Raw genomic sequence first — 26811 nt, 5'->3', positions numbered from 1 at the left:
AAAGACAAGAAAGTGTTGGCAAGGAAGTGGAGAAATAGGGAAACTTTGTGCACTGCTGGTAGGTATGTAAATTGGTGTAACTACTATGGAAAACAGTATGGAGGTGCCTCAAAAAATTAAAAATAGAGCTGCCATATGATTCAACAGTTCCACTTCTGAATATTTATCTAAAGAAAAAAAAAACACTAACTCAAAAATTTACATTGCCCCAATGTTCATGGGAAGAATATTAATAGAAACCAAGATATGGAAACAACATAACTGTCCATCAGTAGATGAATCGGTAAACAAGGTCTGGTAATAAATACACTGAAATAGTGTTCAGCCTCAAAAAAGAAGGAACTCTTGCTATTTGAGACAACATGCATAGATATCTGTGGCATCATGCTAAGTGAAATATGTGAGATGGAAAAAATCAATAAGATCAATACTTTATGTATGTCACTTATACGCATATGTGTACATGCCTGCTTAGTCATGTTCGACTCTGTGCGACCCCATGGACCATAGCCCACCAGGCTCCTCTGTCTGTGGAGTTCTCCAGGCAAGAATACTGGAGTGGATTGCCTTTGCCTTCTCCAGGGGATCTTCCTGACCCAGGGATTGAACCCGGGTCTCCTGTATTGCAGGCAAATTCTTTACCATCTGAGCCACCAGGGAAGCTCACTCATTTATATGCGGAGTCTTAAAAAAAAATCTCACCAACATAGAACAGTTTGGTTGTCAGACGGAGGAAGTGTATGAGTGGGTGAAATGGCTAAAGGTGGTCAAAAGTTCAAGTTTCCAGTTATAAATAAGTCATTGAAGTGTAATACACAGTATGGTGACTATAGTTAATACTGCATTGCATATTTGAAAGTTGCTAAGAGTAAATTTTAAAAGTTCTCATTGCAAGAAAAATTTTGTAAGTCAGAAGACAGCTGTTAATTGGACTTACTATGGTTATCATTTTGCATGTATACAAATATTGTACACCTGAAACTAATGCAATGCAGTAGACCTGGGTTCCACCCCTGAGTTGGGGAGATCCCCTGGAGGAGGGCATGGGAACCTCTCCAGTATCCTTGCCTGGAGAATCACCATGGACAGAGGAGCCTGGCAGGCTACAGTCCCCGGGGGTCACAAAGCGCCGGACACAACTGAGCAACTGAACATGGCACGACACTGCGATACACACCTTTTCTTTATTTTTTATGGACTGATGGATTCTTATTTTAGTCAGGAATTTTGATTATTTCCATTCACATATTGACTCAGATTCAGCAAATCAAAGCCTCTTTAGGCTAGCTATTGTGTCACTTTTACCAGTTTCATTTATTTTTTGAACATTTCCTTATTGTATAGCACAAGATGTTCTAGGCTTATTGTATACTTTTCCTGCCTCATCCCTTGAATTAGCCCTTTCTCCAGGGAACCTTGGAGAAACTGCGGAACCTTGATTCTTTTAATGAAGGATGGTATTTAGAACTGAGATCTGGGAGCCAAGCATGTTTCTTCTACTGGCTATCATTTTTTTCTAGATCTTCTTAGAAGACAAAGCTGGAAAATGCTTGTCTGTGTATACACATGCACATGTGCACACACACATATATATATCCTATTTATTTCTAAACTTAACTGTTCATGTGAAAAGCTATACATTTACATTGGTAATTTCAATTCAATCAAACAGATTACTTCATGTTTTTCTCTTTTCTGTATTTGTAACTCCCTTTTGTAGTAGTGAGAAACTTTCACTATGTTGCATGTTTATGCTTATCTGCTCAAGTCTAGAGTGCGTAGGGAGCAGTTTCAGAGTTGTTGTTCCCATACCACTGTGTTCCTTTCCAGTTAATCCTCTCTTTAACCCTGCTACCAGGAGGCATCAACTTTTCTGACACTTTTAACCATAGTTTAGTTTTGCCTGTTCTAGAACTTTATGTAAATGGAATTATATTGTACACATTTCTTTTGGGTGTGTCTGGCTTCCCTTAGCATCATGTTTTTGGGATTCATTCACACTGATGTATGTATCAGCAGTTTCTTTTAACCCTGGGCAGTATTCCCTGGTGTAATTGTACCACAATTTGTTTATCCATTCTTTGGTTGATGGGCATTTGGGTTGACTCTAGATTTTAGCTATTATGGATAAAGTAAGTGGCTATGAAGATTTTTGTCCAAATCTTTTTTGTGGACATTTTGTTTTCATATTTTGGATTAGAATCTTGGGAGTAGAATAGCTGAACTGTTGTGTAGGAGTTAATTTGACTGTATCAGAAACTGCAGAACCCTTGTTCTCATTTCCACCTGCAAGATATGAGTGTTCCATTTGTTTCATATCCTTGTTAACATTCTGAATTTTTAGTCTATTTAGTTGTAGCTTTTCCAGTGGATGAGTTGTAGTACCTCACTGTGATTTTAATCTTCATTTTCCTGATGATCAGTGATGAAAATTTTTTTATACATATGTATTGATCATTTGTATATTTTGGTCAAATTTCTGTGGAAATCTGGGACTGATTTTAAATTTAAATTTTGTTTTTCTTTTCATTACTGAATTGTAGGAACTCTTTTTATATTATGACTTTGAATTATTTGCTAGAAGTGTGTTTTCAGAGTATTTTCTCCAAGTCTGTGACTTGCCTATTCTTTTTTTTCTTGTTGAGCCAGATTTTTAAATTTCAGTGAAGTCTAGTTTACCTTTTCCCCCCTTCTTTTTGAATTGTTGGATTCTGTATCTTGTTAAACAAATCTTTACCTATTGTGAAGATATTCGCTTGTTTTCTTCTAAAAGTTTTATACTTTTTAGCTTTAACATTTAGGTGTATGATCCATCTTGAATTAATTTTTTATATAGCTTTAGCAATAGGGGTTGAGGTTTATTTTTCCTTAGGAGTATTCTGTTGTGCAGCACCATCTGTTAAAAAAGACTCTCTTCTTCCTATTTAATTACTTTGGCACTATTTGAGCAGTTAGTTGCTTGTGTGAGTTTCCTGAATAATTTTATTTATAAACATGGCTTTGATTTTCATTGAGCTGTTACTTTATATTTTAAGCAGCATTCATAAAAACCTTTAACTCAGCTTTCACCTATAGGGACAGTTTATTGTGGTTTGCCTACTTTCTTCATCAAATGCCAGGATAAGTTGGTGTGTGTTTTGCCCTGGGATAACCTCCATCACTGAGGTAAAAAAATATATAACCTCTGTTTCTTTCAGCATTGTCCTTTTGCTAACATAAAAGGATTCCTGCATAGTTTCTTTTTCACCTTGTTTAGAAAATAAAGACCTAAATAAGGTAGTAACTCAGTCTTTCATTTTTAACAAAGCATTATATGCCATGATGCTTATAGTAAGTAAATTTTTTAAAAATGAAAACATTTGGCAAACTTTTCACCCACCTCCTTTCCCCTCCTTTGTTTTGTTCAGCGTATGTGTATTGAGATCCTATTGTAAGCTGCCTCACTGTGGGCCCCTGAGGATGAATGGCAATTGGCTTTTTGTAATCACATTTCATAAACCTTAGAGAACAGACAAGGCTGAAATTTGCCATGATGGCTACGTGCACTCAACCCGTAAAATATGCACACACATGCATGTACATTCCTTCTCACTCTTTGGAAGAGTGAGGAAGCTGCCTTAGAGATCTCATTACTAGTAGCTCTGGGCTATTGTGAAGCAAAATCCGAGCTCTCTCTATGACTTACTGTTTAGGATTCATTTTCCCAAGGTTAACAATTTTCTTTTGTAGTCTAATATTTATTCCTTGGAGGAGAATACTTGAAATGGTCTCATTTTTCTCTGTTTTAAGAGCTTTCAGCATAGCAGTTTTAGGACTTCCTCTCCCATTAGTGGCTTTCACGGTGAGAATGCTCTGTCTGTAATTAGGCCTACAGCTGATGACGGGCCTCCAGCAGCCATCAGCTTGTGTCCCTGAGAGTGTGTGTTAGGGAAAAGTGTGTCTCGTGACTGTTATCTCTAATCCGCTGAGGCTGAGCAAGAATAATGGCAGATGACAGGGCAGGCTCAGGCTCAGGGCTCCCAGAAAGAGTTGCTTTTTGCAGCACCTTGTGTCAAAGATGTTTTGAGTCTGTGGACAGAGCCCTTGGCTGACAAGGCAGCAGCATTATGTTTGGGATGTGGACACATACTGAATTTGTATTAGCTTCTTCTGTAAGGCAAAGTGCAAGTACATAATGAAATAAGTAACGTGTGTAGAAATGTTGATTTTTGTTTCATCCTGGTTCACAGAGGCCAGGTCTGCTCCTGACTGGATGTTTCAAAGGGGGCTGATCTTTAGCCTGCAGCTATTTCGCATCATTTTGGAAGCAAGCACATTCCTCCTTTGTTGTTCCCAACCATCCAGGAAAGAGGCGCGTCTGTTGTCATATCCATTATTTATCTGTGAGAAACAGTTTTACTTAATTATCTTCTCTGCTGTTGGAGGCCTGGTTTGGCTCTCTTCCTTTTGAAAGGATAATCGGACTCGGTGCTGTTAGTACATTTCAATTAGTGAGCTCATGGCACAGCCAGTGCCTCACACTCAGTTCTGAAGATGGCTTTGTAGATAAGAGCCTCTGTAGCACATGAGAAGCTGGAAGGTGCCTGCTTCCTTAGAGCCCCATTCAGCTCTCACGGCTGCAAAGCCAAGGGCACCTGTTCTCAGCACCGTTATTCCGGTCTGACCCCACCAAAGAGGCAGAGCTGGCTTTCTGGGTTATTTCATGTGGTTCCTTTGTACTGTACCTTTCAGCTTCAGAGAAAAACCAGCTCTTACTCCAGCATAACATGGCTTGTATTTAGAGAGAATGCTTTATTTGATCTAGCTTTACGCTCTGAGCTCCTGCTTCATTATTTTTTTTTAATTGAAATATAGTTGATTTACAATGTTGTGTTAGTTTCAGGTGTATGGCAAAGTGATTAGGTAAATGTATATATATATATTTTTTTTTTTCAGGTTCTTTTCCACTATATGTTATTACAAGTTATTGTATATAGTTCCCTGTGCTATACAATAGATCATTGTTGTTTATCTATTTTATATACAGTAGTGTGTGTCTGTTAACCCCAGATTGCTAATTGATCTCTCCCCTCCACTTTCCCTTTTGGTAACTGTAAGTTTGTTTCCTGTGTCTATGAGTCCATTTTTGTTTTATAAATAAGTTCATTTTTATCAGTTTTTAGATTACACATATAAGTGGCATCATGTGATGTTTGTCTTTCTCTGCCTGACTTCACTTAGTGTGATAATCTCTAGGTCCATCCATGTTGCTGCAAGTGGCATTATTTTATCCTTTTTATGGCTGAGTAATATTCCGTTGTATATATGTGCCGCGTCGTCTTTATGCATTCCTCTGTTGATGCTCAACTTAGGCTGTTTTCATGTCTTGGCTATTGTAAATAGTGCTGCTGTGAACACTGGTGTGCAGGTATCTTTCCAAATTAGAATTTTCATCTTTTCCAGATATATGCCCAGGAGTCCAGCTCCTTTATTTTAAAACAAGGCATTTGAACCACAAAGAGCTTTAAAGTACTTTTGAACTCTGAGGTCTAGAATCCTCAGTGAATGTTGAGGTTCTGGAGATTTTTAAGCCATAATATCAGAAATTCAGGACCCAAGTACTCAGGTACTCAGGACTCAAGTACTCAGGTACTAGTACTCAGGTACCATGGCTGGTACCATGCATGTGTGGCCTTGGGAAAGGGTGGGTTCAGCTAGTACCTGAAGCATTGGTCTGTCTTTGCCTTTATGCAAACGTAGGGCTGCAACTTAAAATACCTTTCTTCTTCCTTACTTTTCTTTGAAATTAATCAGGATGGTGCTTCTCAGCTGGCATATTAACATGCATTTTTAAAACATAATAGTTTTCAAATGCCTTCATTAGTCTATGTCACACTGTGTAGTTTACTAGGAGGACAGTGTTCTCTTCTGAGGAGCATAGACCGAGCCTCTGAGAGGTCAGGTGACTGCCCCACCTTCATCACCCTTGTGGTACATGCTAAGGCTGGAGGTGAGCATCTCAGTTTCTAACCTCTGATATTAAGGGTGCCACTGGGTGATGTATAATAACACAGATGATTTTCCAGGTTCCCTTTTACTCTGGAGTCAACTCACAGTTGAGAGCATAAGGAGATGCATTCCTTATATGTTAGATCAGAGGAAGGCCTGTGTTACAGTTCCACGAAGCAGGGCCTATGAAGAGAGGGCAGACCTGTAGAACTTCTGTTATTCCCTATTCACTCATCTATGTGGGGACAGAAAGCCTCTATAGGGAGTGAGACTGTGATATAGTAATTACCCGTTTCCCTCCTCTTTGGAGGGTTACTCATCATGTTTCTTCTCTAAAACCAAGCCCCAAAGCCAGAGAGAACACGCAGCGTGTAGCACTGGAGGTTTTGAAAGAAGTTGGTTCGCATTTCACCTGGAATTCCTCTTGGTTGGCAACTCACAGAAGTGCCCCATGTTTTCTTGACAAAAAGAGCTGGGGGATGGGGTACTTGGGTGTGGAGAGGGTGGAAGCATCCAGCCCCACATGGCAAAACTTTACAACAGTCTCCCAAACTGAAGGTAGGGGAGCTGGCCTTTCCTGAGGACCTTTGTGTTACAGATAGGACAGTTAGCTGAGTGGGAGGCATTGTTGGGCTTCTCTAGTTGATGTGCCCCAAGTAAGTGAGGATGCACATGTCTGATGAGGAAGCATAGTTCTTACCACTGCTGGGTTCTTGAGGACATGCAAAAACTCCCCTCGCACCATCTTGTGTGCCTCTGTGTAGGGAACAATACTCGGTGGTATGCTTTCTATCCCGAGTACTTGGGAGCTAGAAGGCTTCAGCATTTGACATTCATGTTGGGCTTCCCTGGTGGCTCAGATGGTGAAGAGTTTTCCTGCAGTGCAGGAGACCCAGGTTCAATCCCTAGGTCAGGAAGATCCCCTGGAGAAGGGCATGGCGACCTACTCCAGTATTCTTGCCTGGGGACTTCAGTGGATGGAGGAGCCTGGCAGGCTGCAGTCCATGCGGTCGCAAAGAGCTGGAAACATCTGAGTGACTGAGCACTTTCACTTAAGGGGTGAGGTCATGCTGATGGCAATAACAATCGCTTGTCACTGGCATAGGATGGAGAAGTAGCAGTGGCCAGCAGAATGAGGACCGCTGCTGCACAAGCTGACCCCACCTGCCTTGCTTCTTTCTTGTCATCCTCGATAGAGCTGGCCTGTGGGGCAGGGAGGGGAGAGCAGGCCCCTCCCTACCCAGCAAGAACTAATACCTGTGCACAGGCACAGTTAGAAGGGTGGGGCACCCTGGCTCTACACTGGGTTGGACTAAGTTTTAGACTAGAAGTGACTGGAGACATTGGATTGGGCTGAGATATTCCTAATTGGCAAGTTAGTTTGACTTTTGCCTAACTGGTTGAGAACCTTGACTTTGGCACTGGTAACATTTCATGAAAAAAACCCAGCTCTGTGTTGACTCTTCAGCCAAATCTGCCAGAAGAGATCTGCATTGACTTGTAACTCTGGTGGATCACAGTTTACTCCATTAAGTTCGGATGTGCATGGAAAATAAAGCTGCTCCGTTTCTCATACCAGAGTTTCCGCAATCTGTCTAATGACACATCTATCCCTCCTGGGACTTGAGCTTCATCGAGGGGGCGTTAGACACACCTGTCTCACCATTTGCTTGCACAGCCTCCTTTTCTTCCTCACAACAATTTGGGAGCCTGATGTGGTGGGCTTCCTTCTTCCAGCTGGACCAAGATTTCCTTTTTTTCATTTCTTGGCAGGATGATTTCCGGGGAGCCTCATTTATGGAGAAAAACAATACACAAAGCACTGTTATTCCTGGCACACATTATCTCATTTAATCCTCTCCCGGTTCTGAGTGACAGTATTTCTGATAGTAAAGAATCTTTTCTGAATGGAGCTCACAGAGGTCAAGGGCACTCATCTAGTAAGAGGCAGAATGGAAATATGAACTTCTCACTCCACTGTGTTCCCCCGTTCTCTCCAGCACTTACTGCTATTGTAGGTCAGCTCTCTCGACAGAGTAGCGAACTTGGCCAGTTACTCAGCGGTGCTGCTACTTTTTGACATGGGTTACTGGATGATGCTTTGTTCTCTTGATTGAAACCAGTAAAATGATAGTGCTTTTCCTAGGTTTTTGCTTAGCCGAGCTGAAGCCTGTGACGTGAATCTTACGAGTGGGGTTCATTCCCTCTTGGATATTTTGTACAGTATGTAGAATGTGGCTGGCACTTGCTTAGATTACTAACAGAGGCAGAGAAATGAGAACAGTAGACGGCTGGCTCAGGAGCCCCAGTAAGTCGGGTACACTGCAGGGCTGAGTCAGACGCTGAGTCTGGGCCAGTGAATGAATTCAGGCTGCTTTTTTTTTTTTTTTTTTTAGACTTCTTCAGGTATCTCTGGCATGAGCTGAATTTACAGGACACCTTGGTGTTGGCTGGGACAGGGGTTCAGGAGCTTTCTCTCTCTGGCTTAGAAAACCAAGCTTCAGATTATGGCGTGGGGACAAGGAGGGGGTTTCCCTAGTCACCTCTGAAGTCTGCAGTTACCCAGGGTGTGCCACTGGAATCTCACAGCTTCTTTTACAAATGCATCCCTTTGGGGAGGTAGGTGGATAAATTAGGAGTTTGGGATTAACACATACACACTACCGTATTTAAAATAGATAATCAATAGGGACCTAGTATATAACACAGGGAACTCTATTCTCTAATAACCTATATGGGAAAAGAGTCTGAAAAAGAATAGATACATATATATGTATAACTGAATCACTTTGCTATATACATGAAACCACCACAACATTGTAAATCAATTGCACTCCAATATAAAATAAGAAACTAAAAAAGCACAGAAATTCTTCCCTTTCTCTTCCTTTAAGAAGAAAAAGTGTAGTGTCCTGAGAGAAAGGCCAGCCTTTGTTGACGAGTATTCACCAGGACAGTTTCACAAGGGGTGATGTGGCAGCTTGCAGGGAGGGGCATACAGTGTCCCTTGGAGCTTTTGATGGTTCACACGGCACTTTTGCCTTGCATATGGACAGTAATGTGTTCTCTGCAAGGGTAATCTGGCTCTTGTGGATGTGTTTTTCAGTCCAATTCAGGGAGTTCCATATGGCACTGTTTTTATTCTTGCATCATCTTTGTTAGGTATTGACCTTTAGACATGTAAACAGTCTGTTCTGAAAACAAATGTAGTGTGAAAGAGGATCATATCATGTGCATGGATCTTTGTTATGAAAATGCAAAGAGTTTATCCTCAGTGTTTTAGGCCATGAAATCATTCTCAACCACAGGAGTTCACGTGGGAGAACAGACTGTTCAGTGTGATAGATTCAGCCTCTTAAAACACAGGCGAAATATGGTGCTAAAACCGTATGAATGTTGTTTTCGTAGGCAGAGCTTGTTATGGCTCCGTCTTCCCTGGGGAGGCTTGGGCTTTAGTAGGTGTTGTTGATAAATCTGAGTATGCTGTCTCCAGAAACTGCAGCCTAATTCTGATGTACAGAGCAGAGAGGCGACCCAGCACACATGATTATGGGAACTGACCTAGTTTTCTACTCCAGGCTATCATTTCAAAGCATATATATTCTTTACCCTGCATTATATATACTCCATTGATTTTTATTGTTGAATAGTCGAGCTGGTAACTGATAGACTATATCATTTACTAAAGTTAGTTAAGAGTTACCTACAGAGTTTTCTGATGGGGGTACACATTTTTCATTTTAATTGTTTCCCATCTAGGTCTTTTGTTAGGTTTCTTTATTTCTATGGCAAAGTAAAGTACATGACACAGTGATTGAAACAAATTCTGTTTCCAAAAAATGCTAAAACATCAAAGTACTGAATATTCTGCATAAATCAAGTAGGGTTACATATTTGATGTTCTTAAGTGGTCTCACTGGCGAATGCCAAGCAAGGCTATTGGTGCCAAATTAGGGGCTTTGTCAGCTGTTTTTTTTCCTCTTTGGCTGATATAGACTGCGTAATTTACAAGGTGTTTTTTTTAAAATCTCTCTTTCACAATGTCAAATATAGATAATACCAGAATTAGGAAGAGAGGAAGTGGAAATGGGAGTACCAGTTTGGTATTTTTATTTTTTGTTAACCTCACTAGAATGCAAATACATATAAGAATTTCTTTCTTTTTTTTTTTTTGGCCATTAACGCTCCAGAACTCTCCATTAACCATCACTCTTCATTAAGTATCCCTTTCCTATACCTGTTGCTTGCTGTTTCTGTTAGTTATGAGGCAGTATAGTTTTCTTAGTTTCTTTGAAAAAAATCAAACTATGGAATATTAAAAAATATTGGGTAAGATAGATTGTTTTAGAACATATATATAACATAAGTATATATATGGTTGTTATATATACATATTTTACACTTGGCTTATGAAAAATTGATGATCCAATGAATCAGAATTGCCATATACTGTAAATATAGTTTCTATTAACCTGAACAGAATCCTAAAAAGTAGACTTGATGAATGACTGTCAATGGTGGATGTGTGAATTTGGCCCCAGCAGGGTCATTTGGCCATCTCTGAAATATTTTTGATTGTCATGACTTGATGAGGGGAGACCTGGCCACTGGCATTTGGTGTTTAGAGGTGAGGGATGCTGCTGAAACCCTGAAGTTTACCAGGCAGCTCCCCACAACAAAGAACTATCTGGCTTCACAAAGAACTATCTGGGTCCCAATATCTGAAGTGCTAATATTGGGAAACCCTTGGCTTGACCCAGAGGTGGGAAGCCTTTGATCTGTAGTTTGGTTCCACCACCAAGAACCGTCAAACATTAGGCAAAACTGCTTGAATACTGTGAACCTCTTGTTTCTTCTTTGTAGCAATACAGATAATGCTTCATTATCCACCAATTTTGGAGTCTCACAGTACAGATCACTGTGAGCTAATAGATGTTAAAATGCTTTATAAACTAAAGATATGTACAACTTGTATGATAATTTTTTTTAGAATAAAGCAAATTTGAGTATCCTTATAGTATCATTGTTTAACAGAACACTTTCTCTATGAATTCAGAAGTTTTCATGTGATCGTCTCTTGAAGATAGGGTTTACACTTTTATTTCTCTTATATTCTCAAGTATAATTCCAAATATAAAACAGAGCAGTATATTTTGTTAATTACATACATGTATACTTTAGACCTTCCATTAATGAAAATCTAGTCTTTTGTTTGTCCACCCTTGCGTAGTGCTGTTTAATTGTCAGCTCCTAGATAGTGGGTCTAGCCACTCTCTGATTTGCTAGGAGATGTTAACCACATTCCATGTGATCCCTATATAAATCTATACTATAGGCTTTTTCATAAACAGCAATTCAGTATTCAGATATCCAAACTGTACAATTAGGTGAGGATGTCTAGAGAAGATCTGTGTGATGTAACTGACTGAATGAACATTTGTCTGAGAGCTCCTTCTGTGACCTGTTGGGGATCTGGGTCCACATGTGATCCAGAAGGAACCCACAGATACCCTAGGTCAAGTGATCTTGGTCAGAAGGGACATTCATGATACTTCTTCAGATCAAGGATTGTGATCAGTTTTGAAGAGATCTGAATTTCTTGACTTGCTACAAAAGCCCATCACCTTCATAGGTTGTTAATTGAGGGTGTTGTTGATGATTCCGTGTCTTCTCATTCCAGTTGAACTACTTCTGCCTAAATTTTCTAAATGTATGGAAAAATAGGTGTATAAGTAAAGTTGGAATTTTTAATCCTGAAAATTCAGATCATTCGTGGAATCATTTGTCTGGCAGTTCCTTGTGGGAGATAGCGGAATAGTTAATTTGAACATGAAGGATGAGCAGAAGGGGACCAGCAGCTTCTCATCTCTTCTTTCTTAGTTGTAGTCAAAAGTGAAAGTGAACTCGCTCAGTCGTGTCCGACTCTTTGCGACCCAGTGGACTGTAGCTCACTGGGCTCCTCTGTCCATGGAATTTTCCAGGCAGCAGTACTGGAGTGGATTGCCATTTCCTTCTCCAGGGGATCTTCCTGACCCAGGGATTGAACCTGGGTCTCCCACGTTGCAGGCAGACACTTTTCCATCTAAGCCACCAGGGAAGTAATATGATAAATCCCTGTAGTAGTCCCCTGGCTTCTTTTTGTGATAGTCACCTGCTTTTATTTAAATTTATATATGAATACCACCTACTCAGGAAAACAGTGTATTTAGGTTACTTTCTAGCTCTTTTCATTGGTCCAGACTTTTTGAAAAATTTATCCAGTATCCTCCCCTCTAGATGCTTTATTCTAAAGCTTAAATACCCATGGAAAGCATGGGATATGCAGAAAAATCCAAGTTTTATTTTTTCCCTTTTGTGTATTGATTCAGTTGTAGGAATAGATCATCCTTGGAAAAACTAGTACCACGCTCAGAGACAAAAGTTTGTAAAGTATATAGATGTAAATGCTGAAATATATAAAAGTAAAGGCTGAAATATAGAAAATGTAAATGCTGAAATAGCTAAATTTGTGAATTTGCTTGAATATGAATGTGGTTAATATACTTGGGGCCTCCTTGGTAGCTCAGCTAGTAAAGAATTCTCCTGCAATGCGTGAGACCCCGGCTCTATTCATGGGTTGAGAAAACCCCCTGGAGGAGGGATAGGCTACTCACTCCAGTATTCTTGAGCTTCCTTGGTGGTTCAGTCGGTAAAGAATCTGCCTGCAGTGTGGGAGACCTGGGTTTGATTCCTGGGTTGGGAAGATCCCCTGGAGAATCCCCATGGACATAGGATCCTGGCGGGCTACCGTCCATGGGGTTGCAAAAAGTCAGACACGACTGAGTGACTAAGCATAACAGTATCATACTTAAAACTGTTCCAGGAAATGGTCAACCAAAACTTCTGAGCTGGTCTCAGGCCTGGTCTGTACTACATTCAGAATATATATCTAGGAGAAAGTAGAAAAATATGATGGGTTAGGGAGTGCCCAGACTTTCGGCCAGATGATATTCTGGGTGTGTCTATGAGAGTGTTTATGGATGAAATTAACATCTGAATCAGTAGAGAAAGTAAAGCAGATTTCCCTCTCATTGAGTGGCCCATATCAAGTCAGTGGAAAGTCTGCATAGAACAAAAAGGCTGACCCTTCTGTGAATATTTCCAACTTTTATCATAAACTTAATAATCTGTTATTTTAGTTGTTAATTTGTCTAACTAAAACATGTTTCCCAAAGGTGAGAATCTTGTTTTTCTTATTCTTCACTTCTCTTGCATTTAGCTCAGTGGTGGGTTTCGTTGCAATTGAAGTTTTGGCTCAGGAATACATATAGCCTGGTTTCCCTACAGTATCATTGTGACCACGTTGCTTATGTCTTCTTCTGTAACATAGGGAATCTAACTGATAGAATTGTTGTGAATTAATCCACAACGGTTGACTCCCCAGGAAAGTTTCTCTTAATGACTCCTCTCCTGTCTTTGGGCTTTATTTACTAGATACATTCTTTAATTTTGACTTTATTTTTTGCTCTTTCCCTTGACCCCATTCCCAGTTCTGGGAGGAAAGTCACTTTATGACTCTACTATGTGCTTGAGAAAAGGGAAGAAATCACGAAAGGTTAACAGGCAGCCTGGTCTTGGGATGGAACACAAAGTGGGTTGTGGTGGCCCAGTTGGTTGCTCCACTCTTGCTCACTTTCATCTTCCTACCTTCCACTTTGGTTTTGTTTATAAGTCTACCACATGCTTCTGGGTAAATAACTATGCATACAACTCCAGGAATACTTTCTGTTAGTATAAACTAGGAGTCAGTCAATACATGAATCCAAATCCAGCCCTCCACCAGTTTTTGTCAATATGGTTGGAACACAACTTTTACTCATTTATGTGTTGTCTATTCCTGCTGCAGTGGCAGTTGAATAGTTTTCTGATGAATGGTCTAAACCAATTGTCAAGGTCTTTCCCTTGCTAGTAGTTAAAAGTGGGCATGTGATCCTGTCCTGGCCTGTGAGAAATGAGGGAATATATCCTTAACCATAGAAAAACTGACAGAGATGATTATTTATTCTGTTTCTGGATATTGTGTTTTGTGAAGGTGATAACTGGGACTACTATAACCATCTTGTGACCACTTTAAGAATGAAGCCAACCCTGATAGAAAGGAAAAACACAGTTAACCTGCAAACAACATGGGTTTGAATTGCACAGGTCCACTTTTTTTCCAGATTTTTTCAGTGAATATATGGAAAACTTTTTTGAGGCTTGTGATCATTTGAAAAAAAAACCTGACAGATGAATCACATAGCTTAGAAATATTGAAAAAATTAAGAAAAAAGTAAGTATGTCATGAATGCCTGAAGTATATACTGATACCAGCCTATCCTTACATAGGCATAAAGTGAATGATATTTAATATAAAATTGGTAGTGTATTTCTTACTGTTTTATAACTTTGCTTTAAAGAATTATAATACCATGTAGGATGCCTCTCTCTTGTAATTGGAGGAAATATGTATCAGCCTATTTTCACAGGTAAGTGCATTAAAAAAAGTAGCGCTGTTTCTAACACTGTATTATGAGTATGGCTGTAATACTCTATACCATAAAAGTTTTACAACGATTCATTCATTAGGTATAGGCTAGGCTTCCTCAAAGCAATTCTACTGATCCTACTAGGCTATATAAAGTAATCATATGTTGCATCTTCATAATCAATTTACGAATCACTATTCTTGTACATAAATGTGAATTTTTTTTGCATTTTACATTTTTGATATCTAGTGTTAGTAATTGGAGCAGGAAATGGCAACCCACTCCAGTACTCTTGCCTGGAAAATCCCATGGATGGAGGAGCCTGGTAGGCTACAGCCCATGGGGTCTTAAAGAGTCGGGCACGCCTGAGCGACTTCACTTTCACTTTTCACTTTCATGCATTGGAGAAGGACATGGCAACCCACTCCAGTGTTCTTGCCTGGAGAATCCCAGGGACAGAGGAGCCTGGTGGGCTGCCGTCTATGGGGTCGCACAGAGTCGGACACGACTGATGCGACTTAGCAGCAGCAGAAACAGCATCGTGTTAGTAATATGATAACACCTACAGTGTTTTGTATCATATCAGACAATATTGGTGTAGGTGCTGAAGACAATTCATCTTGTAAACAGTGTGACAGAAAACATATTAATAAGTACAGTATAGTATTCTTCTTTCTTATAATTTTCTTACTAACAGTGTCTTTTCTGTAGCCTACTTTATTGCAAGAATTTATTGTAAAAATACATTTATTGTAAGATTACATGCTTCCCTGGTGGCTCAGAGGTTAAAGCATCTGCCTGCAATGCAGGAGACCTGGGTTCGACCCCTGAGTCAGGAAGATCCCCTGGAGAAGAAAATGGCAACCCACTCCAGTATTCTTGCCTGGAGAATCCCATGGAGGGAGGAGCATGGTAGGCTACAGTCCATGGGGTCTCAAAGAGTCAGACACGACTGAGCGACTTCACTCACTCACTCACACATAACATACCAAGTATATGTTAATGTCTTAATTGATTGGTTGTGTTATTGGTAAGGCTTCCAGTTCAGTTCAGTTCAGTTCAGTCACTCAGTCGTGTCTGACTCTGTGACTTCATGAATCGCAGCACACCAGGCCTCCCTGTCGATCACCAACTCCCGGAGTTTACTCAAACTCATGTCCATCGAGTTGGTGATGCCATCCAGCCATCTCATCCTCTGTCGCCCCCTTCTCCTCCTGCCCCCAATCCCTCCCAGCATCAGGGTCTTTCCCAATGAGTCAACTCTTTGCATGAGGTGGCCAAAGCATTGGAGTTTCAGCTTCAGCATCAGTCCTTCCAATGAACACCCGGGACTGATCTCCTTTAGGGAGGCTTCCAGTTAGTGGTAGGCTATTAGTAGTAGTTAAGTGGAGAATCAAAAGTTATACAGTGATTTTCAACCACACTGGGGGTCAGCACCCCTAACCCCCACATCATTCAAGGGCCAACTGCAGTTCAAACCGGAATCTTTTAGGACATCCTTGAGCCACTGAAGTCAACTTTAGAAAGTCTCACATCTTGGTGACTTCATGTTATATGACAAAATTCAGCTTTCTTGTTAAAACTAGTTTGAAAAGGTGTTTACTTGTAGGCCAGGGTATTCTAATAGATATATTAGTACTTAACATGTTGAGATGAATGAATGAGTAATAAAGTGGGGGCAGGAAATGTAGCCCTGTCTCTTTTACTCTGGGTTGTAGAAGCATTGATTTATGGGTGAATGCTAAAGTATGTCTATAAGACTTAGATTTCTTTTTTTTTTAAGTACCAGCTGAAAAATCAACTTTTTCTTGTCACCATTCTCCCATTCAATTCCTGAGACACTGATAGGTTTTTTTTTAAACATTTTTTTCCTTTATTACCATTGAAACTGCCTCACACCCTGCACCCTTCAATCCCCACCATTCCCATTACCCAAGTTCAGTGATTGGAAAATTCCTTATAAATGGCTTTTGTGTTTTTAGGGAGGCCCTAAACATGTCATATTTTAGATAGGAATTGCTCAACCAGTCAGTTATTAAAAAATATGTGTTAGTGGAGCTGTTTCTCAGGGATGTGCATTTTATTCCTGCTTTGCTATATCATTTAAGCATGTAAGATGATTGATGAGGACCTTATATTAATTTGACAGCTTTTATCTTGGAATTTCAAAACACCTGATAAATGACTTCAATTTACTCATTGTTATACCTCTTAATTCAAGAGAATGTTTCATGCTTATCATTGCAACTCTCTGTGTGTTTGGAAGAAAGGGAAGTCTAATGTGGTTTCCTCAGTTCCCAAGTGGGCATCTCCATTCTAAGGTTATTCTTCCACCCTTCCTTCTGTGTTTAGAGTAAAGGGATATGATTGAAAAACTGCCTATACTATGAATTCAGAATCTGCTGAACATTTGTGTTACTCTAGAGTCAGATAATATAAAGAGATATAAGACTTAATTCCTGCATTCACAAGAGATTAAAATTTGGCCAGGAATCTAAGATTTGTAGTCAGAAAGGAAATCTGGGAGATCATATTAATAGTGCAGGTGAAACAGCTAAAGGAGATCAAAGAGAGATTTTGATTTGGAATAAATTTCACTGAGAAGAGTGTTAAGTGGGTTTGTAAGAAGAGAAGAATTTAACCAAGTGGAGGGTGTGTATGTATGCATGTGTGCACGTGAGGCATTATATGTGAGGTGAAGTCATAATGGAGGGGGCAGATGAGCACATAGTACCTTTAGAGGTGCATGATTAGACTAATTTTGGTGGCATGCTGTTGATGTGATGATGTGCTTCCAGGCGGCGCAGTGGTAAGGAGTCTGCCTGCCATGCAGGAGACAGAAGAGATGCAGGTTTGATCCCTGGGTCAGGAAGATCCTCTGGAGAAGAAATAGCAACCCACTCCACTATTCTTGCCTGGAAAATTCCATGGACAGAGGAGCCTAGTGGGCTACAATCCAGGAGGTCACAAAGAACTGGACATGACTGAGCACATGTGCACATCATCAGCAACATGGAGCGCTAGATTATGGAGGAGTTGAAGTGATGGGCAAGTGGTTCGGACAGTAAAACAATTTGAAATCCATGATTGCTTTTCTAAATAAGAATGATTCATAAAAGAAAATGAGATCATAGTATACTCCTCAGTTCAGTTCAGTCACTCAGTCGTGTCCGACTCTTTGCGACCCCATGAACCAGAACACACCAAACCTCCCTGTCAATTGCCAACTCCCGGAGTTTACAACTCATGCCCATTGAGTCGGTGAGGCCATCCAGCCATCTCATCCTCTGTCGTCCCCTTCTCCTCCTGCCCTCAATCTTTCCTAGCACAGGGTCTTTTCAAATGAATCAGCTCTTCGCATCAGGTGGCCAAATTATTAGAGTTTCAGCTTCAACATCAGTTCTACCAATGAACACCCAGGACTGATCTACTTTAGGATGGACTGGTTGGATCTCCTTGCAGTCCAAGGGACTCTCAAGAGTCTTCTCCAACACCACAGTTCAAAAGCATCAATTCTTCGATGCTCAGCTTTCTTTATAGTCCAACTCTCACATCCATACGTGACCACTGGAAGAACCATAGCCTTGACTAGATGGACCTTTGTTGACAAGGTAATATCTCTGGCTTTTTAATATGCTTTCTAAGTTGGTCATAACTTTCCTTCCAAGGAGTAAGCATCTTTTAATTTCATGGCTGCAGTCACCATCTTCAGTGATTTTGGAGCCAAGAAAAATAAAGTCAGCCACTGTTTCCACTGTTTCCCCATCTATTAGCAATGAAGTGATGGGACCAGATGCCATGATCTTAGTTTTCTGAATGTTGAGCTTTAAGCCAGCTTTTTCACTCTCCTCTTTCACTTTCATCAAGAGGCTTTTTAGTTCTTCACTTTTTGCCATAAAGGTGGTGTCATCTGCATATCTGAGGTTATTGATATTTCTCCCAGCAATCTTGATTCCAGCTTTTGCTTCATCCAGCCCAGTGTTTCGCATGATGTACTCTGCATATAAGTTAAATAAGCAGAGTGACCATATGCAGCCTTGACATACTCCTTTTCCTATCTGGAACCAGTCTGTTGTTCCATGTCCAGTTCTAACTGTTGCTTCCTGACCTGCATACAGGTTTCTCAAGAGGCATGTCAGGTGGTCTTGTATTCCCATCTCTTGAAGAATTTTCCACAGTTTATTGTGACCCACACAGTCAAAGGCTTTGGCATAGTGAATAAAGGAGAAATAGATGTTTTTCTGGAACTCTCTTGATTTTTTGATGATCCAGCAGATGTTGGCAATTTGATCTCTGGTTCCTCTGCCTTTGCTAAAAGCAGCTTGAACATCTGGAAGTTCACTGTTCATGTATTGCTGAAGCCTGGCTTGGAGAATTTCGAGCATTACTTTACAAGCATGTGAGATGAGTGCAATTGTGCAGTAGTTCAAGCATTCTTTGGCATTGCCTTTTTTAGGGATTGGAATGAAAACGGACCTTTTCCTGTCCTGTGGCCACTGCTGAGTTTTCCAAATTTGCTGGCATATTGGGTGCAGCACTTTCACAGCATAATCTTTTAGGATTTGAAATAACTCAACTGGAATTCCATCACCTCCACTAGCTTTGTTTGTAGTGATGCTTCCTAAGGCCCACTAGACTTCACATTCCAGAATGTCTGGCTCTAGGTGAGTGATCACACCATCATGGTTATCTGGGTCATGAAGATCTTTTTTGTACAGTTCTGTGTATTCTTGCCACCTCTTCTTAATATCTTCTGCTTCTATTAGGTCCATACCATTTCTCTCCTTTATTGAGCTCATCTTTGCATGAAATGTTTCCTTGGTGTCTCTAATTTTCTTGAAGAGATCTCTAGTCTTTCCTATTCTATTGTTTTCCTCTGTTTCTTTGCATTGATTGCTGAGGAAGGCTTTCTTATCTCTCCTTGCTATTCTTTGGAACTCTGCATTTAAATGGGTATATCTTTCCTTTTCTCCTTTGCTTTTTGCTTCTCTTCTTTCCACAGCTATTTGTAAGGCCTCCTCAGACAGCCATTTTGTTGTTTTGCATTTCTTTTTCTTGGGGTTGGTGTTGATCCCTGTCTCCTGTACAATGTCACAAACCTCCGTCCATAGTTCATCAGACACTGTGTCTATGAGATCTAGTCCCTTAAGTCTATTTCTCACTTCCGCTGTTTAATCTTAAGGGATTTGATTTAGGTCATACCTGAAAGTCTAGTGATTTTCCTTACTTTCTTCAATTTCAGTCTGAATTTGGCAATAAGGAGTTCATGATCTGAGCCACAGTCAGCTCCAGGTCTTGTTTTTGCTGACTGTATAGAGCTTCTCCATCTTTGGCTGCAAAGAATATAATCAATCTGATTTCGGTGTTGGTTATCTGGTGATGTCCACGTGTGGAGTCTTCTCTCATGTTGTTGGAAGAGGGTGTTTGCTATGACTAGTAAGTTCTCTTGGCAAAACTCTATTAGCCTTTTTGCTGATTCATCCTGTTCTCCAAGGCCAAATTTGCCTGTTACTTCAGGTGGTTCTTGACTTCCCGTTTTTGCATTCCAGTCCCCTATAATGAAAAGGACATCTTTTTTGGATGTTAGTTCTAAAAGGTCTTGTAGGTCTTCATAGAACCGTTCAACTTCAGCTTCTTCAGCGTTACTGGTCGGGGCATAGACTTGGATTACCATGATATTGAATGGTTTGCCTTGGAAATGAACAGAGATCATCTTGTCGTTTTTGAGATTGCATCCAAGTACTGCATTTCGGACTCTTTTGTTGACTATGATGACTGATGCTAGTGCATTTCTTCTACAGGATTCTTGCCCACAGTAGTGTATATAATGGTCATCTGAGTTAAATTCTCCCATTCCAGTCTATTTTAGTTTGCTGATTCCTAGAATATTCCTAAAATTTACTCTGGCCATCTCCTGTTTGACCACTTCCAATTTGCCTCGATTCATGGACCTAACACTCCAGGTTCCTATGCAATATTGCTCTTTGCAGCATCAGACCTTGCTTCTATTACCAGTTACATCCACAACTAGATGTTGTTTTTGCTTTGGCCCCATCCCTTCATTCTTTCTGGAATTATTTCTCCACTGATCTCCAGTAGTGTATTGGGCACCTGCCGATCTGGAGAGATCATCTTTCAGTGTCCTATCCTTTTACCTTTTCATATTGTTCATGGGGTCCTCAAGGCAAGAATACTGAAGTGGTTTGCCATTCCCTTCTCCAGTGGACCACATTCTGTCAGACCTGTCCACCATAACCCGTCCGTCTTGGGTGGCTCCACACGGCATGGCTTAGTTTCATTGAGTTAGACAAGGTTATGGTCCGAGTGATCAGAATGGCTAGTTTTCTGTGATTATGATTTCAGTGTCTGCCCTCTCTCACTGCCTACCATCGTACTTGGGTTTCTCTTACCTTGAACGTGGGATGTCTCCTCACAGCCTCTGCTCCTGACCTTGGACGTGGGGTATCTCCTCTTGGCCACTCCTGTGCCATGCAGCTGCCACTCTCTCTCCTAATTTAATATAAAAATACAGTTATTAAATTAAGAGATTTATTAGGACTTCCTTGGTGACTCAGATGGTGAAGAATCTGCCTGATATGCAGGAGACCCAGGTTTGATCCCTGAATCTGGAAGATTCCCTGGAGAAGAGAATGGCAACCCTCTCCAGTATTCTTGCCTGGAGAATTCCATGTACAGTGGAACCTGGCAGGCTACAGACCATGGGGTCGCAGAGTCAGACAGGATTGAGCAACTAACACTTTCACTTTCACTCATTTTTAGAACTGATTAGCTGTCTTCCAAATATTTATAGGCTTTCTCTCATTTTCATCCCCCAAATGGATAATTTCCTTCTCTCTCTTGAGGTTCTACACACAGTAGTTATGGTATTTTATTGACATAACTCATCATTTCTTGAATTCATCCATTTGGTCTGGAGGAATGGCCATGTCTCATTCAGTGTTATGTTTGCAGGGCTTATTCCATGGGAGGGGATTACTGTGTGGTGGTCGAAGTGATCTCAGGTTCTGAGTTCTTCATTTCATTTCATAGGATTTCAGTTCTGTTCTCAGGGAGTCTCTGTATATTTTACAGTTGTAGCATTTTTAACGTGATAGGGATCATAAAACATCCTTTGATTACAAAGATTTCAGGTAGAGAAATATATTTCTTATATGTGGAACCTAAAAAACATACAAACTAGTGAATATAAAAATAGCAGACTCCCAGATATAGAGAACAAAGAAATGATTAATGGGGGGTGGGGGTACAGGTGGAAGTGGGACAATATAGGGGTTGAGAAGTGGGAGGTACAAACTACTGGGTGTAAGATAGGCTACAAGAATGTATTGTACAACCTGGGGAATATAGTCAATATTTTATAATTGCTGAAAATGGAAAGTAGTCCTTAAAAGTTGTATAAAAAAGGATTTCACTTGGTGTTTTCAAATCAGAACATCAGTGAAGACATTAGACAAATTTCAACACTAGAATGATAGAGTCCTGTTCCCATAACAGAATAAATGAAAAGGATTTTGCCTCTTCATTTAATGTAACAAGACTGTCTGTGCTGAGAGAGACAAAGAGGTTTTATGAGGGCTCAGTTGAAATTGCTTTTCCTAGTTTTTCCACATGAATTTAACTAAAAAAATATGTGGGTCTGATTTCTTTAGGATAAGCTTATAGTAAATCTCCATTTTTAAAAAATTTCATCCTGGTTAAAACTTCTTGGACTAAATCTAGAAACACTAGATTTTAGAAATATCCTTCATTAGGAACTATATATTTTTAGTCAGCTTTCTGTTGTAGCAATAGTTTGTTTTCCTTTGTTGATGACACACTTTTTATTTACACATTGGAAGTAGTACCCTTTCAATATTTATTATCTCCTCTTTTTTAATGATAGAAACCTGGGCAGCATGCTTAGTTACTTTCCCAGGCTTCTTTGCAGCTTGTGGCCATGGACCAAGTTTTGGCAAATGAGATATAAACAATTGTGTCAGATGAGATTTTCCGGAAGGCTTTTTAAAAAGAGGAGGGCACACGTCCTCTCCTCTTTCTCTTCAGTTCTTTTTGCCTTGCTGTCACATGTGTAGAATGGCAGGAGCTTCAGCAACTGTCTTCGATCATAAGGCGGCGTTGAGGCTGAACGTCATAGGGATGAAGCAGAAAGACAGGAGGAGCCTCCTGACGTTATGGAACTTCCAAACATGCTCTGAATTGCTTTTTACTTCCTTTTCCCTAAGAGAACAAACCCTGGCATAGCAGAGCTGGGGTACATTTTCCCAACTGTCAAGGATAATTTTGTAATTACATTTATAATCAGGAACATCATGCTTGTGTTTTGAGAGAAGCCTGTAAAATTTTCTCATTGACCACACATGTGATGATACTCACTAAGTAATAAGGAGGTTTAGAGGTGAGAAGCTCTTTTCCTGGAAAGAGAGGCGGTGTGATGAACTAGATAAAATATCAGACTGGGAGTATGATGCCTTGGATAGGTTCCCTGGTTCTGTCACTGACCAGTTAGTCAATAGTATAGGTATTTAATAGCATTGACCCCTTGTTTCTTCCATATGAAAGGTGCTTTTAGTCACCAGATACTGTCACTTACCTCGAGTTTGCTCTGTATCAGCTATGTGTGGGCACTTTGCAGTCCTTGGGACTTCCATTAGTGCTTCATCATCATCTTACCTTCTATTATGATATATGGCAGATCTAAATGTGATACATTCATAAATAAGTCCGTGATTACATATATGGATCACACAATGCTGGTGAGTTTATTGCAGCTCAGATGAATAAATTCCATTTTGTAATCGTGAATATATCCTATAGATGAAGGCAACAAGCATTGTTTCCTTTGATAGAGAGGGTTCCCAAGCTTTCTGGTCATAACATTCTGTATAGTTAAAGGTTATATTTCAGGGAGATTATATTAATTTTTTGTAGTTAGCAGCTGGGGGCCTTATTTCTTTTCTGTAAGCACTGAAAAAAGGATTATTTTCTGATAAAGGTCACAGACTATATAGATTTAAATTGAAATAAGACCTTTCACTCACTTAGCTAGTTCTTTAACTTGGCTGTCTGTTCAGTGTGCCTTAGTGGTCCAGAGAAAATAAATAATTTCTAGACTTTTTTTTTTTTTAATCTCCTGGGAAGAATAACAGCTAGCTCAATAGTTTGAAATCTTAAGGAACTAAGATTTGCAAGATTCTTTCTTTGTGTGGCATCTCTTAAAATAATATTTTGACCTGTATTTTCTCTTTAATTTTATCCAAGGTAAAATCAAGGTTTGGAGAGCTTATTGTCTTGTTTACAGTAATAAGGAGGTGCTATTTTCTTTAAATGTAAAATATATAAATTTCTGTTCCTTGGAATCTCAGTTTAGAGAGTAGAACTCAGGGCATTCCACTTCAAACTTGAAGCCTAGAATTGAGATACAAACAGTAAGCATCAGAATGGTGGTCTGAGCTGCATATGGGGATATAGGGTGAGTTAGAAACAAAATCAGCTCTGCCTCAGAAATTTATTTTCAGTCACTCTGCCTACAAGGTAGTAACATTGGCAATGGCATGGCCATGTGTTTTCTTTAAATATAAAAGACAAAAATATGTGCAAATGTTGCTTCTATTTATTTTTAAATTAATTTATTTATTTAATTGAAGGCTAATTACTTTACAATATTGTAGTGGTTTTTGCCCTACACTGACATGAATCAGCCATGGGTGTATATGTGTCCCCATCCTGAACCCCACTCCCACCTCCGTCCACCAAATGTTGCTTTTAAAATGAGCTATGTATCCTAATATGCTTGTTTACATTTGCAGTTATTCCAGAGACTCTGGCAAACAAAATAGCAGCCTGTAGCCCACTGAACCTCATTGTGCATCATGCTGGCTCACAGCCCATCTGCCTCAAACTCTTCGGAATTGTGAGCCAAGATAGCCAAAAGCCACCATGTGAGAAATCTCCCATCTCAAAATAGGCACATGTTTGTATGTGCTGTTTTACTGTCTTCATTATGGCTAAACAGAAAGATATTTGGACCCCAAACATATAGCCTGTGTTATTTAAAAAGGAAACAAAGCCAAAATTGATTAAAATTGCACATTTAAAAAATATCTACAATCTGCTGTTTCACAAATTATGAGACTCTGACAAAACTAGGTGATTGGTTCGCCTTCATGTATTCAGTTTGTTTTAATTGCACGAGAACATCTCAGTATTATCAAGGACTTTGTGATTTTAATTTATAATTATTTGTGGTTTTATAATACTGTGTTAAATTGGTTCATTTTTTTACTTAAATTGTCAGTTTGCACCAGAGAAAAGTATGTTTACTCACCTAGGCTTTCTTTGTTTTCCTTGAACTTCGAAGAGAATTTTGTTTTTGTCTAAGTGGGAAATATTTTAGTTCATTATTTCATGTAACCCAACATGCACTGTGGCTCAGTTGTGTGCAGTTTTAGGCTCAGTGATAGACTCTAAGATTTATAAAAAGAGACACCATCATCCTTCCCCTTGGGTTGGTTAGATTCTTTAGAGCAAGGGACATAATGCACACACAGACATGCAGCAAGAATAAGATATTGTGATTTTGAGGCAGACATGGTTTTTGAAAACCACGCTTAAACTGTTTCTGTAGTAATACTTCCATAGTGGTTACTATGACCCAGATGCTATCCTAAATAATTTATCATCTCACTTAATTTTTACAACAATTCTGTGAAGAAGGTACAACTGTGACCGCTACTTCACAGATGACAAGAAGTTAAGCAAACTCTCCAGTAATCAAACTGTCTAGTTTCAGGGTCCTGAACTTTTACCAACTATGTAATTCTGCCTCTTGGTAGAAAGATAAATTATTGTAGCCAAGAACATAGTTGTAAATATCTGATTTTTTTTTAACGAAAATCTTAAAATTTATTGCAAAAGCAATCAAAGCAAACCTTTAGGTGGAAGCATTTTAATAAAAATGTTAAAGGAGAACTTCATGTTTAAAATTAAATTTTGAGAGGATGATGGTTTCCACAGTATTATTTCTCTGTCAAATGCTTAATAATATATGTAAAGATAGGCCATAATTGAAAGATTATACTGCTGTTATTAAAGCAGTATATAATTCATTGGTGTGACGGTAGAGAAGAATGTTGAATACCCCTTTTAGTTCATTTTGATGAGATTTGGGTTCTCCAGAACCCAGCCATGAGCCTTTGGGGAATTACTGCCTGTCCAGCTCTTTTTGGTATGGAGACTGCCCAGCAGCAGGCATTGCTGTCTAGCAATAGGAGGAAAAGACTTAATTCTAGTTCTGAAGGTGGTTCTGGAAATTTGGAAGGAAAGTCTGTTACCATTTGCCTGCAGGGAAGAGGTGGATTAAGTGACATTTCAAGATGCCTTCTAGCCATAGTTTCTAGCAGAGTCTGGCTTAAGCAAAAGGTGTGAATGTGGCTTGGACCCAGATTTTCACTCATGATTACCAAGGACTCTGACAGACCTGAGTGAGATCACAGGCTAATGTTTCTGCTTTATGGTTGAAATGGCTAATGGTTAAACCTACCTCTTTGGCTTAGTTTCAGCATGCACCTGTATAACTGTGATCACAGATGATTTAGGTGCCTTCTCATCAAAAAAAGGGCCAAGGAATTTCTTTTTTCCTCTCTTATCTAGGTTCTATAATTGGGGCTTACCCAGATACTAGTGAGGGATATAAGAGTAGTCAGGGGAAAATGTAAACACTGTTGTAATGTTGGAGAGCTACACTGCTTCTTCAGAGAATGGTTAGTATGATTTTAAGAGTGAACATTTGATTAGTTGCTCTTTATTAATGTGGTAGAGAATTTGGATCCAGTGGAAGATGCATTTTCTGTTACAAGTTCTATAACATTATATTACTATTAGAAATAATAGGTTCAGTCAGATGGCAGTCTTTCTTATTTTTAAGCTGTCAAATTAATCTAGATCAGATGAGTGAAATAGTCCTGCACAGTGCAGATTGTCCCTCCCAGTTAATTCAGACATTGATTGATAAATAAAACATCTTCCCTTTGGGTATTAAACTTTACTCTGAAAGAGAAGAAATCACAAGAAAAAGTCAAACTTATTTGCAACACTTTGGATTCTGGCTGTCTAGTTCTTCAAGAGTTAATTCTACTCATTAACCTCAGCATTAGCTGCAACTTTTTACAGTTTATGGTATTAATGCCTTAATGGACTTACACATTGAGAGATTTAGACTACTCAAGTGAGATTTATCACTTGGGCAAAGGTATACATTTTTCCTTTTCTAATAATTTAGTTAATATATATGTATCAG

The 26811-nt window shown here is 39.6% G+C and overlaps 1 protein-coding gene across 5 annotated transcripts in view; it reads left to right on the top strand.

The window, feature by feature from the left end:
• Positions 1-26811, top strand: part of ELAPOR2 (endosome-lysosome associated apoptosis and autophagy regulator family member 2) — a 210808-nt gene that overhangs the window by 50014 nt on the left and 133983 nt on the right. The window contains exon 2 of one of the 5 annotated variants that reach the window (XM_070470059.1): positions 24323-24454. The exons of the other annotated variants lie outside the window; for them this stretch is intronic. The gene's annotated coding sequence lies outside the window, so the exon portion shown is untranslated. The remainder of the gene's footprint in view (positions 1-24322; positions 24455-26811) is intronic. 5 annotated transcript variants of the gene reach the window in all.

The sequence above is a fragment of the Odocoileus virginianus genome, chromosome 1, assembly GCF_023699985.2.
Source record: "Odocoileus virginianus isolate 20LAN1187 ecotype Illinois chromosome 1, Ovbor_1.2, whole genome shotgun sequence".
Classification (NCBI taxonomy): Eukaryota; Metazoa; Chordata; class Mammalia; order Artiodactyla; family Cervidae; genus Odocoileus; species Odocoileus virginianus.
This window is presented reverse-complemented; position numbering and strand designations above follow the sequence as displayed.